General features: G+C 35.4%; 1 pseudogene; it reads right to left on the reverse strand.

The window, feature by feature from the left end:
- Positions 1–18300: 18300 nt before the first annotated feature.
- On the reverse strand, positions 18301–19116 carry LOC102425893 (annotated as a pseudogene).
- Positions 19117–19456: the final 340 nt, after the last annotated feature.

Raw genomic sequence — 19456 nt, forward strand, 5'->3', positions numbered from 1 at the left:
TTAAAAACTGCTATATAAAATATATATTTTCTGAATATAAGATTTTTGTTTTAAAAACCTTTATCTGCACACATTTTATAAAGCTATTTCTAGTATCAACTAATCTCCCTTATCACAATTATTCATCATTATATTATTGCTTTTACCTGGGTTGCGGGCACATCCCCAGTGGGGGATGTGCAAGAGGCAGCTGATCGATGTTTCTCTCTCATCGATGTTTCTAACTCTCTCTATCTCTCTCCCTTCCTCTCTGTGAAAAATCAATAAAATATATTTTAAAAAAAAACCTTTATCTGCACACATTTTATAAAGCTATTTCTAGTATCAACTAATCTCCCTTATCGCAATTATTCGTCATTATATTATTGCTTTTCTTTATTTTGTGAACTCCTTTCTTTGATATAAAGATGATAAAACAATACTCTCCCTTTTGAGCTTAATATATATATATATATTAATTTTAATTATGCATCTTATTCATTAGTCTGACTTGACACTCATTATGCCTTTTCAATATGTAGCTCCAAGTGATTATTCAGACAAGGAATGTTTATATCTATTTTTTATGTTAATTGCATCTCTTCCATCAGGTCCCATCTATCCTTAGGTTCTCATATTATACACATACTAGAGGCCCGTTGCACAAAATTTGTGCACAGGTATGGTTCCTAGGCCTGGCCAGCAATCAGGGTCAATTGGGGCCTTCCTTCCCCTGGCTGTTATCTCTTTGTGGTTAGTCATAACAATTCTTATGTTATGTGTTTGTGATTTATCCATTATTTTATTAGGCTAGATACAATTTTATAAAGTTTATTGAAATTATAAATAACTATCTTATATACTGATTTATTTTAGTTATATTTATTATTACATGAATTTCATCAATTTTTGTTTCATTAAATTTTCTTATTCATTCATTATATTATATTGATCTCTATTATTCCCATGTACTTGATACTTTCGTTTTAAATAATATTGATAATTCATATTATGATTTATTTTTAGTTTGATTTCAAGACTTCAGCTCTATCACATTGGTATTTTTGTTAATAATGTTTAAATATGTTTTTGGTGTTTTTTTTGGAAGAGTACACTTAAAATTTTGATATCAATTTCCTGGATTGTTTATTCATTCAGCTATTCAAGAACATCTTGTTAGCTTTCAAATTTGACAATTATGAATAAAACAAATGTAAACCTACATGTGACTGATTATCTATTGAGTTTACAAACTGGGCATTACTCTTTATTTTCACCATATATACCTTAGCAATATACTGACTTTTAAAAATATGATGCAGTGTTGTCTCTTAAAATATCTTATTAACTTTAAAATGTTTTCTAATCATTCCATTTACTTTGCCACAATAGAAACAATTAAACTTGCTAAACTTAGTTTCCTTTCTTTAATTTATACATTTAATTATTAAAATTTTAATCTTTTTAACACTACTGATGGAAGATTTTGACCATCAAAAGTCATAGCTGTGTTGCTTTGCTGACAATTAAAGGCTGTCAGTAACTTGGTTCCTTCATCCTGCTCCACTATGCCAACTCTCCAGTCCAAGCCCCTCTGCCAGGGACCAGACCTCCTTGGATGCCAGGTATTTGATGGAGAAGCCATGAGAAGTTGTGGGTATATAAGAGAGTCTTTATTGTAGAAGCCAGTGTCCATGTAGCCATTGCTAACAAGAAGCCACTAGACAAGCAGTTCTTCAACAGCAAAGTCCCATACCGTAGACGCACACTGGCTGGTTAATGATACATCTTTCCCACACAGTAGATGTAGCCTGCTGGTCAGTAATTCATTTTCCCCACAACGCAGCTCCCTACCTGCTGGTCAGTAATCTTACACTAAGCAGTCCAGCCTTACATAGGAGCAGCAGCCTCTGTACCCACAGCCATTATCTGAGCAACTGTGTCCTGCTGGCTGGTTAGTAACACAACTTATACTTACTTCTTAGACAAAAGAGGCTTCTTGCCAAATAGAGACCTCAGTCTTTGGGTTATAGAAGGGGACACTGATTAAGATGCCCACACTCAGAGTACCCTTGAACATCCGGCATACTCTGAACAAGGCCTCTATACGCCAATTGGCCTTGAGCATCTGGCATAGTCTAGACAGGGCCCCACAAAGGCAAAAAATTTAAAAAAGCTCATTTAAGTGTTCAATACAAGTAGTGGATTCCCTCACTGCAATAAAGAGCCGGAGGACAGAAATAGTCTATTCTTGTGTAATGCAAGGATACATTTAACACCTGTGGGTGATTTTCTCAAGGTCCTCACCCCGGAATCTGCCTGAGAGATAAGTCAGTCTGCTCTCAGATCTACAGTGTGTGCTTCTGGCATCGTCCTCAATGCTTCATGAAAGCCTTCTGTCAGCCCAAATAACTGCAAATCCTCCTTGGAGTCCAAGAACCTCAAAGGTGTACGAGATGTCTACAACTTCTTATGAGATCACATAATCCCACCTCACCAAAATGCTTAAAAACAAACTGCTTCTAATGCACACACACACACACACAGTTCATGTACAATGTAACTCATCTAGTAAGAAGCTGAGAGAGGAAAATTAAACATAACTCCAGGCAAACAAAAATCTCTAAGAAATTGAGTTTGTTTTAAGGTGTAATGGAAGGTTAATAGATTTATATTTCCCAATAATACTGTTTGCTGGTTTTCACAAAATAATTTATAACTTAGTGCAGGGGTTTACTCTCTGTGATATTGTTTAAGCTATCATGTTTTATTATAAAACCAGTTATATTCTGCTTAAATGTTCTATAATCTATGGTATTTTTTTAAATTATTCTTTTTCTTTAAACAGATATTTATTTTTAACATTCATATTATTCATTAAATTATTCTTTATTTGTGAGGAAATTTTAGAAATTATTATCAACATAGATTCCCCTATAATTACAATTCTATATCAAGATATCCTCTATATTTAAGGGAATTTATTTTTCAAGATAATATTTAGAATATTTTAATCATGTTTAAATATCATCAAATTATAATTTTGATTTTAAAATATGATATCTGTATATAAAATTATTTCAGGTGAAAATTTAATAGGGTCCAAAATCATATTTTCTCTTACATTATCATTATCATGAATATTAAAATAGATTGTGTTCTCTTCAGGAACTACAATCATTAGTAGACTAAATAATTCTCTACTCAACAAATTAATCCATATGTTTTTCTTTCTTTCTTTCTTTCTTTCTTTCGTTCTTTCTTTCTCTTTCTCTTTTAATTCTAGAATAGTAATTCCAATCACAGTTTTTCAGTGCAGCAATTTTACCATTTATTTCTTTATTTTAAATTTATATTTATTTTAATATATTTTAATGATTATTTGTATTATTCTATTTCTTTGTATATTTTTACATTTCCATTGTACATGCAATATAATGTTTATAAATAATAAGGATTATGCAATGTCATTAGTTTCATTTGGACCCCCTACATGTAGTTATAATTTGTATTTATGAATTACATGTCTTTCATATGCTCCATGTTGGAATTGCCTTCAATATATACTACACATATAAATAAAAAAATACATTTTCAGTAGAGACAAATAATGTGTTTTAAAGTTTAATTTCATTTCAGTCTATAGCCAAAATGATTCAGAGTCAGACTTTGGCTAAATATACAATAATTCTAATGTAATCTAAGATCTTATTAATTTCTACTTCTTTAAAAACATAATACTACATCGCACATTCCAAAGTCTTGAAGAATCTCTTTATAGTGGTTTATTAACTATATTCACCTGTATAATTCTTTCTTGTTAGTTGTATTTTTTCAAAGGAAATAACTTATATTTACCTAAGTCCAGTATCTGCCCATCAATAATAGCATGTTAAACCTAAACTCAATCTACAAATGTATGTGAAAAACTTCTGGGACACTAAAATGCAGTTGTATAATTAATGGTGTTTCTTTGAGAGAATAGATAGGTTATTGTGCAGGGAGACAATCAATCATGTTTATTAAATCATTCCTATATTGATAATACTCTACTACATTCTATGTTGGATCAGTCTTCCATTAGGAACATCCCCATCTGTGCAGTTTTTCATTAATTTCCTCAGGTAATGACTGCAAAGAAGTGTGGCCAGGTGTTCTACTTCCCTTTCCTGGCACTCCTGAAGTTCCTGAAATGTGAAGCTAGCACCAGTTATTGTGGCCTTTTAATATTGGGAGATGATATATTTTAAATGTAAATATTTCTAAATGAAGAAATAAATGGATTAATTCACATAAATACCAAACTCCAGATATTTTCTTTGTGTAAAACACATGAACAAATCTTGAACATATTTTTTTTCTAAGTGGACATATGCACAAATAGTGTGTACTTATTTATCTATTCATTCTCTCATTTTACTAGAGTTCACTGTTTTGCAGAATTTTGTAAATGGCCAGAATTATACTGTTTATACATAACAGTTTTAATTTTCTTCTTCTTTGTCAATGCTGTCTTCACTCCCAACATTATCAGAGTGAATTGGTCTTTCTGAATTATAAATCTTTACAATGTCCTTGCTGGAATTCATGTTTCCTTAAAACCCATCAGTCCCTGAGCTCACAAATACCTGCTAATGTTCTATTCTGTCTGAGCCACACAATTCTCTATACTGTATCTCATAGTATGCTTGTCTTTTTCTTGAAAGTTGTCATGTTGTCTCTATTTTCTCTACTCACTTTTATTACTTAGAGTCAGTTCATATCCTATCTGGGTCTGACAAAAAGGTCTCATACCCCTGACTTCTCCAATATACCTCATATGTTGAAACAGCTATAAAAGTAGAAATTATGTGCTCATGCATGTATGTGATACGTGTTAGCCCCTCATCTTTACTACAATCACTTAACCTCCTTTAAGACAGTGAGCAGATGCTGAATCTACATCCTAGAGAGTTTTGTCATTGGTTATATTTTTCTTTTTTTCTTTATTGATTAAGCTATTACGTATGTGTTCTTATCACACCATTGCCCCCCCAACACCACACTCATGCCCTCGCCCCCCTGTTGTCTATGTCTATTGGTTAGGCCTATATGCATGCATGCAAGTCCTTTGGTTGATCTCTCTCCCTTACCCCCACCCTTCCATGCCTTCCCTCTGAGGTTTGACTATTTGATCAATGCTTCTCTGTCTCTGGATCTGTTTGTGCACTGCTACTGGGAATGCAGACTGGTGCAGCCACTGTGGAAAACAGTATGGAGTTTCCTCAAAAAAATAAATATGGAACTCCCATTTGACCCAGTGATTCCATTTCTAGGACTATATCCCAAGAAACTAGAAACACCAATCAGAATGGATATATGCACCCCTATTTTCATAGCAGCACAATTCACTATAGCTAAGATTTGGAAACAGCTTAAGGGCCCACCAGCAGATGAGTGGATTAAAAAACTTTGGTACATCTACACAATGGAATACTACACTGCAGTAAAAAAGAAGGAATTCTTACCATTTGCAATAGCATGGATGGAACTGGAGAGCATTATGCTAATCGAAATAAGCCAGTCAGAGAAAGATAAATATCACATGATCTCACTCATTTATGAAATATAATGAACAACATAAACTGATGAACAAAAACAGATCATTGGTTATTTTTATGATTTTTAGCTCAGTTTCCATGATGTTCCATTCATGTCCATCATCTTTATTCTTTTACTCAAGTCTTTCGTTTTGCTTTTTGTGTGTTGTTTGCTTGTTTTCCCATTCCCTGTACTAGGTATTAGATACAGAACAAATAATAGAAGTATTTTTTAAAGTTTAAATTTAACATGTAAATCAAATTTATGCACATATATAATTATGAACTTGATTTCAATTGGTGGGAGAATTGGTACAGGGGATGAAGCATATGGAAACCTTAATTTATTTACCTACAAAGCTAGGAACCAGAGTTACATTTACTTGCATCTGTCCTCATCCTCTCTCTCATTTCAGGCATTACACTCCTATCTAAAATGATTTCTTGCACTTGAGTTTAGAATTAAAACGCCTCATGAGTTTCCTCTATGATTATCAACTACCCAATCTTACTATTCCTGTGTTAACATTCTTCCCTTATCAAATAGGAATGTCATAAAAAAAGAACTGTCTCAGCTCCTTGTTCTGCTCTCCGCCTCAGGCGTACAGTGGACATAGTAAATAGTATGTAATTACTCCATTTCCCCCTCTTCAGTATTTAATAATTTATGTATTTCTACAAACATTATCATCTAATATCTATCACCAAGAGCATATAAAATGAAAGGTTTATTCCTAACTGACTTATACTTTGTTGCTACAGTTCTTTTTCATCATTTTCCACCACAGATCAACTATTCCCTCACTAAAATATCATATCTGTATATATCATATATGCTATATAATATATATTTATCTATTTATATATGTAATATTATGTCATGTATTATCACCCATTTACTTATTGCATTTTCAATTTGCGGAGTACTTTTACTTTATGTTTTTTTTTTCAAATATTAGCAATATTATGAGATAGATACTATCATTCCTATGTTTAAACTTTCAGCAACCCTATCATTTATTAGTGTCAAAGCTATGAATCCTCTGCCCAAGGTCATTATAATATAACTATGTCTCAATATCTCTGTGGCTATGCATTGTATCACTTTTTAAATTACAAAATGCTAAACAATTTATTTTTAAGGTGTGCATATAAAATGAATAGGGGTAATGATTTTTAAATGCCACACCACAAGGAGAGTAGCCTTTATACTGAAATGTGCTCACAGCAATTCCTACAGAAGGAAGGGTAAAGGAAACGAATAGACAATTTATTAAGGACATCAAAGATATGTTCTACACAGGCTGATGTTACCTGATATTCTAGTTGACCGTTAAATCTTTTACAGATTAAGTTTGTGTAAATGTTATATAAAGATATTGTAGTAATATGTTTCTGAACCCTCACTATAGTTACATAATTTCAAAATACAAAGTGCACCAAACATCATTTAGGTGTGTGAAAAATCACTCTCTCCGTCTTGCACCTTTCAGTATTTCTCCTAGAAATTAGTGTCATTCTTCCCGAAGCACTTAAGGTTATTGCAACTCCACTTTACCTATTATTCACCTTCTTACTTTTGTTGAGCAATAAGGAAAAAAATACATTTAAAAAGTGGCAATCAAATTAATATGTTAAAAATATTGCATTAAATGTAAGATTTGAATTTTAATATATTAATACAATGCTTGCATTCAGAGAAATTAAAAACATTTAAAAAATAAAAAGACATTGTAGTAGTGTAATAGATAATGAGCTAAGGAAGATGTCAAATGTTATAATAACGTAGTGTGAATACATAATTTGAGAACTGCTTTGTGGATATTTTATTTCAAATGACAGCTTACAAGGGATAGTTTTCCTGTGCATTAATTTATTTTGAAAGTGAATGTCTCTTTCTATTTTTTATTGAATTTATTGGGGTGACATTGGTTAATAAAATTATGTAGGTTTCTATTTTGTTTTAAAGATAAACATCTTAGCAACTGCTATAAAATTTTAGTATGCTTCTCTTTTTATATAAGCATATGAAGAAATTTTTCCAATTATCCTATAGCATACACTAAAATAAGACTAAGGACTTTTTATCACAACTTCCTGAGATAATTAGACAATCAGACATCAACAGGAATCATATACATTTTTATTTTAATACTTGGTTTACAAAAGATCATTGTACTCTCATCTCTAGTATAATTGTATAATTTGACATTAGGAAATTCTCTATTCTATTGTCCTATTTGATATCACAAAAATATAACTTTTGATAAAAAATAAAAAGACTGAAATATAACTCAAAAGATACCATATTTTTTAACATGATATCTCAGTTAAAAAATAGTTTAACTCAAATACATATTATTTCCCTAATGAAGTTTGTTAGTGAACATAGGAAACTTACCTAAGTAAAAGCAAAAATATGAAATATATATAAACTATTTGCTAATATCTATATATGCACATATAAATACATATTCACACATCTCTATAATAATAAAAGCATAATATGCTAATTAGATTGGACGTCCTTCCGGATGACCTTCTGGACAAAGCCAGAGCTGTGAGGGAAGCCTGGGTTCCAGAGGAAACCTGGTGCCGGCAGCCCGGGGAAGGAAGGCCTACTTTTGCACGAATTTCATACATCGGGCCTCTAGTATTTACATAAACACACACACACACACACACACACACACACACACACACACACACATATAATTTGTTTTGTTGATCAACCTATTTCCCCTACCCCACTGGGGATTAAGATAGAAATAATCCATTTGAAAGAGTAACCAAAGAAAAATGGAGCTGAATTGTGTGTATGAATGTGTGTGTGTGTGTGTGTGTGTGTGTGTGTGTGTGTGTGTGTGTGAATGTGTTAATAGTGCTTTACTAGTGTAGCAGACAGTTTAGAGAAATGCTCTATCCATTTTTAACTTTTAAACTTCAGGGCCTCTCAGAACTAGCTCATTGACATTCTGTCACACACCAGAAACTGAAGATCAGAGAAGCTACTTGGTCTTTGCAAGATCACACAACTAATAGGAAGTGGAGGAGTAGGATTTTTAAACCAAACTTTATAAGAAGGAAGCTATCTGTTGTTTTCCCACTACTCTATACCCTGTATTATTTAGGACAGTTTGGGGAGAGAAATACTTGAACAATCCACACTTGAAAATATTTTTGAAAGCAAAGTATACTTTTAAAACACAGCCTTTTTCACCATTTCTTGTTTGATTTACATTTTTTAATCTGAATTACATAGATGTTGTGTGCAATAAAAATTAAAAGTATTAAGATATAGTGAATGTTATCTAAAACATACTGAAAATTAATAAAAATATTGAGGAGGGAGTTAACATAAATGTTTGTTCCTTAGCTGGTGGCTTGCATGAGTTTAATAAACATTACTTATAATGAGGAAATGCCATCAACATTTAATTGTCTCTGCTTCAGTTAAAATAGTGGTGTCTCTCCATCCTTTGGATTCCAAAATATAAATAAATTTTAGTTTAATCAATGACCCTTGACATTTTGGAAAAGAGTTTGTCCTTATAAATATGAACATAGCCTTATCATAAAACCCAGCAATTCTATTCCTAGATAATTAGCTAAAAGAAATACAAAAAAAAATCTTCCAAAAAATGTGCATAGGTATGTTTAAGACATACTCATTTATAATGCTCAAATATACAAGTAATTCATATATCCATCAGCTGGTGAATGGATAAATCATAGCATATCAATGCATTTGCATACTATTGAAAAATAGGGAAAAAACTACTCAGACATGCAACAACATGGCTGAATTTCAAACACATTAAGGTAAGAGCATTTAGCCAGATTTGAAAGACTACATGCTTAATGATTGCATTTATAATACATTTAATAAAAAGAAAAACAATATAAATGAAAAAATAAAGGATGAAGAGCTGTGCTGTCAAGGAACTAGGAGAAAAGATAATGTGATTGACTCAAAGCTCAAGAATATTTTGTAGGTGATGGAAACGTTCCATATTTTTTTGTGATCATTGCATGGTTATGTGCATATGTCAAAACTCATCAAATAATACACTTAATATATTGGTGACTTTTATTGTGCATATCTTATACTTAAATATGAATTCTACATAGTATATCATTAAGATAAAAACATGTTATAAAAATAATGTTAATTAAAATTTACTTACTGTTGCTTTGGGCAAATTATTTAGCTTCAGAATGCCTATGTGTCCTATTTTTTTTAAAAAAATTATACTAATAAATTTTTCTTCTGCCATAGAAAATAATTCCATTGATAATTTCAGGTGACTCAAATGCTTAAAGTACTTCTTGAGCTTTAAGTCAATCTCATTATCTTTTCTTCCAGTTCCTAGAGACCACAGCTTTTTGTCCTTTAAAAACAAAAACAACAAAAAAAAACTATATATATATACTAGAGGCCCAGTGCACAAAAATTTGTGGGTCCCTCAGCCCAGCCTGTGCCCTCTCGCAGTCTGGAACCCCTCGGGGGATGTCCACCTGCTGGCATAGGCCCGCTCCCCAGGGGATCTGGCCTCAGCTGGCAGTCAGACATCCCTCTGGCAGCCTGGGAGCCCTAGGGGGATGCCCACTTGCCAGCAGGGAGCAGGCCTAAGCTGCAGTTGGACATCCTTAGCACTGATGAGGAGGCGGGAGAGGCTCCCGCCACCCCCGCTGTGCTGGCAGCCAACAGCCTGGCTTGTGGCTGGCAGAGCTCCCCCTGTGAGAGCACACTGACCACCAGGGGCAGCTCCTGCATTGAGCATTTGCTCCCTGGTGGTCAGTGTGTGTCATAGTGACCAGTCATTCCCAGTCGTTCTGCTGTTAGGGTCAATTTGCATATTACCCTTTTATAATATAGGATATTTTTCCATTTTATTAAATGTAATATAAATGCAATTATTCAGCATGTAGTCTTTCATATCTGGCTGAATGTACTTACCTTAATGTGTTTGAAATTCAGCCAGGTTAATGCAAACATGCCTTAGAACCCATTAGCTTAGTGAATCTCAAACGTTTTTATTCCTAAGAGTCAAATGTAATGTTTGTAAAACATAGATCCTTGTCTACTATTTCTAGAAAATATGATGTCGTTGGTATGAGTTCACCCATGAATTTTCATTTTTAACAATATCTCAGGTAAATCGAGTGTTGTAAATGCATGGACCATATTTTGAGTCATACTACACAAGATGGTTTGTTAATCCTAGGTAAGATTCCTTTAACTTGTGAGTTTTACATTCCATTTTGGATCTGTACACCCTTTCTGTAAACTACCAAGTTCTCAGTCCTTTTTTGTTGGAGGGGCGAAAGACACTTACAGTTTTATTGATTGAGGGCCTGAGGGGAAGGAGAAGAGAAAGGGCTCAGAGTGACAGTAGAAAGTTTTGAAGGAGAAGAGAAAGGGCTCAGAGTGACAGTACAAGTTTTGAGTCAGAGGGGACAATAAGTGTCTTGAGGTTTTCTCCTCTCCCTGCCATATGGAGGTCTAGGCAGGGATACCTGAGGAAGGCCTCTACAGAAACACCCAGTCCCAGCCCAATAAAAAGGCTTTGGAATTGATGTATCTGGAACAGGACCACAGTTACACATGAGCTTGAGATGGGGGGAGGTGGGTTGTGTGGCTGAGTCCTTGATGGAAACTCCTTCAGATTCTGCAGTATATTGTCTGTGAACCCAGTGTGTCTGGGGAGGGTAGCTTCCCAAGAGGGCGTGGTAGGTAAAGCCTTTGTAATTGTCTATGGTCAGGCTTGAAATATCACACAGACTCCTCTGGGGCACAGTTCCTGATTTCAGGTGGGTCTAAGGGTCTACAAAGTTCTCAATAGCATATCTGGAGCCTTATAGTAGCAAGGTCATCTTCTCTATTCTAGTGGGCTCTACTATTGACATTTTTAAGGGTATAATGTTTGAACTTTATTAGAATTAGAGGTGGAGTGTCGTGGCCAATTTTATAGTATCAATTACCTCTCAAAAAGGATCATTAAAGTAGCATCCTGCGTGGCCTTTCTTCTTTCACCATTGCCAAATCACAGTCAAACCTAATCCACCTGTCCAACTATCTTAAAAACTCGAGGCCTGGTGCACAGATTCGTGTACCTGTGGGGTCCCTCAGCCTGGCCTGCGGGAATGAGGCCAAATTGGCTCTCCAACATCTTCTGATGGGTCCCGGATTGTGAGAGGGTGCAGGCTAGGCCCAGGGACCCCATTGGTGCATGATCAGGGCTAGGGAAGGACCACCGGAGGGCTCCAGGGTGTGTCCAGCCCGTCTCACCCAGTCCCGATTGGCAGGACCCCACCAGCAAGCCAACATACCGGTTGGAGCGTCTGACCCCTGGTGGTCAGTGCACTTCATAGTGATTGGTCGAATGGTCAAATGAATGGTCAGACACTTAGCATATTAGGCTTTTATTACATAGGATTACAAATCAGTTTATGTCATCTCTTTTTTTATATTTTATATCAAATTTTATTTCACTTTGAATAAGTGTATTTATTACTACTCTCTACAAAGTCCTAAGAAAACAAGATGCTGCTCACCTATTTGCTTCCTTTCTTTCTTACTTATTATGTAGATACTAGAGGCCCAGTGCACAAAATTCATGCACGAGGGGGGAGGGTGGTCCCTCAGCCCAGCCTGCAGCCTCTCCAATCCAGGACCCCTCGGGGGATGTCCGACTGCCGTTTTAGGCCCGATCCCAGGGATTGGGTCTAAACCGGCAGTTGGACATCTCTCTCAAAATCCTGGACCATTGGCTCCTAATCGCTCACCTGCCTGCTGGCCTGATCACCCCTAACTGCCCCTCCTTGCTGGCCAATTTCCCCCCTCCTGCTGACCTAGTTGCCCTTCACTGCCCCCCCTGCCAGCCTAATTGCCCCCAACTGCACCCCCCTGGCGGCCTGGTTGCCTTTTACTGCCCCCCCTGCTGATCTGGTCACCTCCAACTGCCTCCCCTGCTGGCCTGGTTGCCCCTAACTGCCCCCCTGCCCATCTGGTCGCCCCTCACAAACTGCCTCCCCTGCTGGCCTGGTTTCCCCCAACTTCCCCCCTGCCCATTTGGTCGCCCCTCACAGCCCCCCTGCCGGTCTGGTCACCCCACGCAGCCTGCTGTTCAGTCATTTGGTCATCCCTCACTAACCCCCATGCCGACCTGGTTGCCCCACACAGCCTGCTTGTTCAGTCGTTTGGTTGTCCCTCACTAACCCCCCTGCTGGCCTGGTCATAGGCAGCCATCTTTTGAGGGTGTGATGGCCAATTTGCATATTACCTCTTTATTATATAGGATATTGGTCCTGTTCCACTTTTTTAAAATGATGATAATTTTCAGTGTAATTTCTTTAGAGGCACATTACATGACCATTGTTACCTGGCTGTCCCATGTAATTTAAATTACTCTGAAACACATTGTGTCCTGTTCTAATTTCCTCATAAAGCTAAAAAAAAGAAGCTTGTCAATTATGTATGCCTTTATCACATCAGATGGTAAGCTATCTGATAGAAGGAAACTTGTATATAATCCACTTGAAGATAGACTAGAAGTTATATTGCTACATCATTGCAAATCAGATACTTACCATTTATTATGTTACTTTACATGAGGTTCAATGCCTCACCTGGTTCTTATTTGAATGTATTAGAAAATATATTTCTTATTTATAGTCAATGAAATTGTTCATCTTGAAATCTTTGGCCAAAATAAAACTTTGATAGAAAATATATATCTTTGACCATGTTTAAATTTAAATGACTTTTATGAACTGATATTTAATATTTTTCAATGTTGGTTTTGTTTATATTTTATAGAGGATAAATTACATGTATTTTGTTTCCTTTTGAGTATTTTGTTAGTTTTTACCAATCAAATGTAAGTGAATTATTTTCCATTCTCAAAATTTTACCATGTGAAGAAGAAAAAGTTTTAAAATATAATGCTGATAGTTCTGAATCACAATTAATCTATATCTCAATTTCCAGGACAATAATAATAAATATTAATAGTTCATCTAGGAGGAGTCATGAGTGTGAAAGTAAAGGTGCCTGAAATAAATGGATCCTAAATAAAATAAGACGGAGGCTAGACCATGATTAGATATCAAGATATAATAATGATAACAGGTTCACATAGCACTTTTGAGGCTGATCTATGGGTGTACAGATAAGGAACTCAGTCTCAAATACATTTCTAAGACCAAATCCCCATCCAGTCTAAAAGGTTTATAAAGTTAGCCTAGCAGAATCCATAGCAAACAACCAACAGGCTATAGACAGATAAACTTGAGGCACATATAAAATGAGAAGGAAAATAAAAGTCTATCTAACACCTGGGACTAAGGATAAGGAGACTAAGGAAATAAAGCTTAAAGCTTTTTATCAACACAGCCAACCCTGGAAAATCAATAGACCCCAGAGAACTACCCAGGTGTTTTTTCTTGTACCAACCATTTCTGATTCTCATACTGGGTACTGTAGGGGGCTATAATTCAAGTGGAAAATCTGGTATTTAAATGTCAGATCAGAGGGGATAAATGGCGATGCAAGGAAACTTGACTTTGGCTGGTGAACACAAAATACAATATACAGATGATATATTACAGAATTGTACACCTGAAACCTGTATAAGTTTATTAACCAATGTTACCTCAATAAATGTAATAAAAAAAAACAAAAATATATTTATTAGCTATATTACATCATCAAAATACAACATACACAAAATCATATGTACTAACAAATACACACACACACACACACACACACACACACACACACATACACATAGGGTGTCCCAAAATTCACGCAAGATTTGCAATTTAATTCCATGGCAAATCTTGCATGAATTTTGGAACTATATATATATATGATTTAAAAAATATTTTTACATCAATGTGAGAACGAAATGGAATGGCTGCCTCCTACACACTCCCCTCAAGGATCAAGCCCCCCACCCAGGTATGTGCCCTGACCAGGAATCGAACTGGTGACCTTTTGGTGCATGAGACAACACTCAACCAACTGAGCTACACCGGCCAGTTGACATAATTATTTTGTAATTATCTAGAAGAGTGAAGAGGATAAAAAACCTTCATATAAGGAATTATTTTACTATTGCAAATGGATCTAGAAGTTATCATTTTAATACTGAATATATTACTATGGCAATTCAGGTATTTTGCAACACAGCATCCTCAATATCTTTATTTCTTTAATATGATAATAGCCCAAGTAGACAAATTGAAACAAATAATACTCTTTGTTTGTGGTATACTACTAGATAAATTATAACTGTACCTAGATTTAAAAAAACAACAACAAATTGTTTCTCATAGTTATAAGCCTTTAGAAGATATCTTTTTAAAAATATATATAATATATGGTGATGAGAGAAGATTTGACTTTGGGTGGTAGGCACATGGTGCAATATACAGATCTTGTAACATAGAAACCAACCCACACTTGAAACCTATATGATCATGTTGACCAATGTCACCCAATAAATTTAATAAAAAATGCATATGAAGTATACAGCACTCTTTATTTAAAAAATATTTATATTGATTTTTAGAGAGAAAGAAAGGGAAAGGGGGAGAGAGAAGCAATGATGGGCTGCCTCTTGCATGCCCTCTACCAGGGATTGAGCTTGCAACCTGGGCATGTGCCCTGACTGAGGAATCAAACCAGCAACTTTTCTGTGCGAGGGACGATGGCCAACCAACTGAGCCATGCTGGCCAGGGCCACAGAACCCTTTAAAAATCATATGATGGTTTTGTGTCCACTCTTTAAAACATATTAAAAAAATATGATGAATACATTTTAGGAAATTGCAAGACTTACCATATATTACTCATAGGTTCAAATTTAAGAAATCTGGATATTGTAATAATTAAGACTCCTACAAATACTAGTATGCTCAAGCTCCTACTTACAGCCACACAAGATTGCACTACCCACATACTTTAAAGTTTGATGTGGCCATATTACTTGCTTGATCATTGGACTGTGAGTGAAAGTAACCCCTGGCACTGTTTAGAAGCTGCTGGGGTCAAGTGTGTAATTCTCTATATCCACCTCTTTCCTGTTACAGAGTTTGTGCAAGGACCTGTCAAGATAAGTATTCTTCTTCTGAATTCCTGACTTAGAAAAATAAGCTGACCCTTCGAGTCATGGGAAAATGAAATGTATCGTGATGCATCACTACAGTTGAGGGAGCAGGTCATATCGTCAGCATAACTAGTTAATCCTGACACATATGCCAGATAAGACCAATTCTCATGCCGATCCCATGATTTTTGCATCACTATGAGATATTTTGCTATTCATTATAATTTTAAAAAGACATTAAGGTCAGCTAGGGAGCTCATTGACAAAATTAGATTTAAACAAAAGATTCTTTGAGGACCTGAAGCATAAAAGATATAGTAGGAGGAAATGTAATTGTGCTATATCTAAGGAGACAAGAGTTGGTGATTGTTTTCATTGTGATCACTGAGAATGAATTATAATTACTTATCTTCTAGCCCAAGTAAGAAAAAAGAAATTAGTGCCAATATTAGATATGTGAAATTTAGAAAAATGGATTTGATACAATCACACAAACTTGTATTTATACATATTATCATGTATTCTAAAGAGCTGTCTTACTATATTTATTTCATTTTTATCAAGATAGGTTTTTTTTTCTTTCCCTTAAGTATATTATCTGGAGTAGGGAGAAAGAAGTTAAATACTGTACAGTTTTTGCTGTGTTTTCTATTAAATAACGGGAACATATTTTTATATGCTAATTGGCCATTTTGATATCCTCCTGAACTATATCTTGTTGGCTCTTACCCAATCTTATGTCTTGATGTTGGTTTTTCAAATTGGTTTGAAGTTCTTAACATATATTCTGAATAGACTCTTTAATTAATTGGTGACATATATTGACAAATAGATTCTTCTTGTCACCTTCTTAATGGTCCCTATTCTTTTTTTTAATATAAACACAATTCTTCTTATATCCTATGAAGAAGTTTTTCCTAATCCAAAACCATTTTCATATTATCTTATATTGATTTTAGTATATTTGTTGTTTTACATTTTATGTAGAATTTATTTTTGTGAATGATTTCAAGTAGGTATTATATTTTATTTTCTTCTATATGTACACAAAATTAATGCTGCCTAATTTATTGAAAAAAACCCTTACTCAGTTGCTTCACAGTATAAACTTTGTGATAAAACAAATGACCATGAATGCATGTATCTAATTTTGGCTTTTCCATTGTGTTCTATTCCAACTACACTCTACTTTTTAAATTACATTAAATATAAAATGTATTGATATATAATAGTCCTCCATCTCTATTCGTCTTAAGATTCTCTTGAATACTTTAGGCCATGTGGTTTTACATAATAGTTTTCAAATTTAAAAATCCACTCTTTAAAAAAAATAAAAGAAAGCAAAAAATCCTGATATTTGACTATAGTTACATAGAATCCTTAATCAATTTTGTGGTGAGTTGACATATTTATAATATTGAATAACATTGGGTATCTCTTCTTTATTTATATCTTAATTTTCTTTAATAAATTTATATGAAGATGTATTATATATTTTAAATAAATTCATCCCTTACATGTATTCTGTTATTCATGTTATTGAAGTGATCATTTTCATTTTCATTTTATTTTCTATAAATTTGCTTGTAACACAAAGAATTACAATTGTTTATTTTAATAAACACCTATATTTAGTGACCTTGCTATGTTTATTTATGTTACACTATTTTGTCTGTAAATTATTTTAAAATTTTTACACTTATATATAGAGATGACAGTTTTACTTTTTCTTTCCAATCTTTCAACATCAGTTTTTGCTCCCACTTGAACTTCCATTATAATGTTGAATACTAATGGTGATACTGTGTATCCTTATATGTTTTCACTGTCAGGCTAAAGCTATCAATATTTTACCATTACATATAATATAACATAACATTGTTTAACATATACTTTTATTGATAGGAAGGGAGAGGGAGATAGAAACATCAATGATGATAGACAACCATTGATTGGCTGCCTCCTGCTTGCCTCCCACTGGGGATGGAGCCCACAACCCAGGCATGTGCCCTGACCAGAAATTGAACCATGACCTGGTTCATAGGTTGATGCCCAACCACTGAGGCATAAAAGGGAGCTCTCTTTATAAAGAATATATATCCAAAAATGTTGCCCAGCCGGCATGTCTCAGTGGTTGGGCATCAACCTATGAACCTATGATTTGATTTCTGGTCAGGGCACTTGCTTGGTGTATTGATAACAAGGCCTTTGTGCTCCCATTGGCCTTGATTATCCAGGTCCTGGCATGGTTCCCACAGCCGGGTAGAGGATTGAGTAAAAAAGAAAAAAAAAGGAGAAAGTGCTCATGGACACGGACAACAGTGTGGTGATTTCGGGGTGGGGTGGGTGGAGGGAGAAGAGGGTGTGGGGGGATAAGTATTGATGGGGAAAATAACATAAAGAAGAAAAAATAAATAGTCTATGTAAATCAGGAAGTCAGTTTACAAAGTTGGAATGGGGTGGGATAATCAGAAGGCTGGCATGAGACCCCCGGGCCTGGCAGTCCTGGTAATATACCCTACTGTCAAAGAGCATGCTCAGGGAGCCCAGCTGAAGTGTATGCAGTCTGGAGACCATTCCGCTACCTTGAGCCATGAGGCTAGGGATCAAAGAAGACTGTGAGCTCAGTCTGTTGGTGAAGTTTGATGATTCACTTGGGAGATGCTGAGGCCTGTGTGTCCCTCTATGCTCTCCTGCAGGCAGCTCAAGATGTCCAGTTCATCCTCCCCTCACCTTGGCCCCCCTCACAGCCTCACGTCCATTGGACACTAGTGCAGTCTTATCCAGGATCAAGAGACCATTAAACTCCTCTGCCACCTGGGAGCTTCTCCAGCAGCAGAACTGCTGAGCAAACTCCTGGTACAGATGGAAGGATTCTGCCGCCTTGGTCATCTGCTCAACATCAGCCCTGGGCTCCAGCCACTACTGAAAAGGCCTTAACCTCTTCACAGAGCCACACAGACTCAGTTTCTGCCTCTGCCTACATATTCATCCCTGACTTCTTGGCCTTGCTCGGCACTCCAGCCTGTAGTGCTGGACTTCCACAGGTTTCCAAACACTGGTCTCCAGCTCTTCTCTATTTCCAGCTCCTGCACTGCCACCTGCTAGATCTGCTCCACCACCTGACCTGTACCCACTGCTCCTCGATCTCTTGCTTAGTCTTAGCCACCTGAAATTCATAGGCCAGGTCATCCTGTGCTCTATGGCTGTTGACCGTGAAGTCATACACGGCCTTCATCAGCTCGCAGTCCTACTGTGCCTTGGCCAGTACCAGCAGACACCTTTTCCTACTTGCCTTTGGCTCCCGAATCTTAGCATCTCTCTTGGCCTCTGTTTCCCCAATCTGAGCATCCTTTTGGTCTTCAGTTCTCAAAGCTTTCACCCAAGGAAGGCAAATAGTCCTGATCATTGTGAATTTCCTTCAGGGTGTAGCTAACCATGTAAGTGTGCTTTTGTTTATTTTTGTTGTTTTAAGTTTTAAAGAATTCAAAAAACTTTTTGTAATAAAAAAGTCTCATTATTCTTATTAAAAGGTCTTTGTTCTAAACAATACATCCTCTTTATTATACTTAGTCAATCAGTTTTTCTGTTACTTGCAACCAGAAACCATTCAACTTTACTAATCTCATTTTTTCCATTTATATGTCTTTTCTTTTTAATTCCATAACAGAGGTTTTCTTATGATAATTTAGCATATTACTGTTTAATTTAGTAAACTGAATACTCTTTTTGGCCTCAGTTGAAGTGTTAAATCATGTTATTATATTTTGGACAGTCTCT

Source organism: Myotis lucifugus, unplaced genomic scaffold (genome assembly GCF_000147115.1).
Source record: "Myotis lucifugus unplaced genomic scaffold, Myoluc2.0 scaffold_242, whole genome shotgun sequence".
Taxonomy (NCBI): Eukaryota; Metazoa; Chordata; class Mammalia; order Chiroptera; family Vespertilionidae; genus Myotis; species Myotis lucifugus.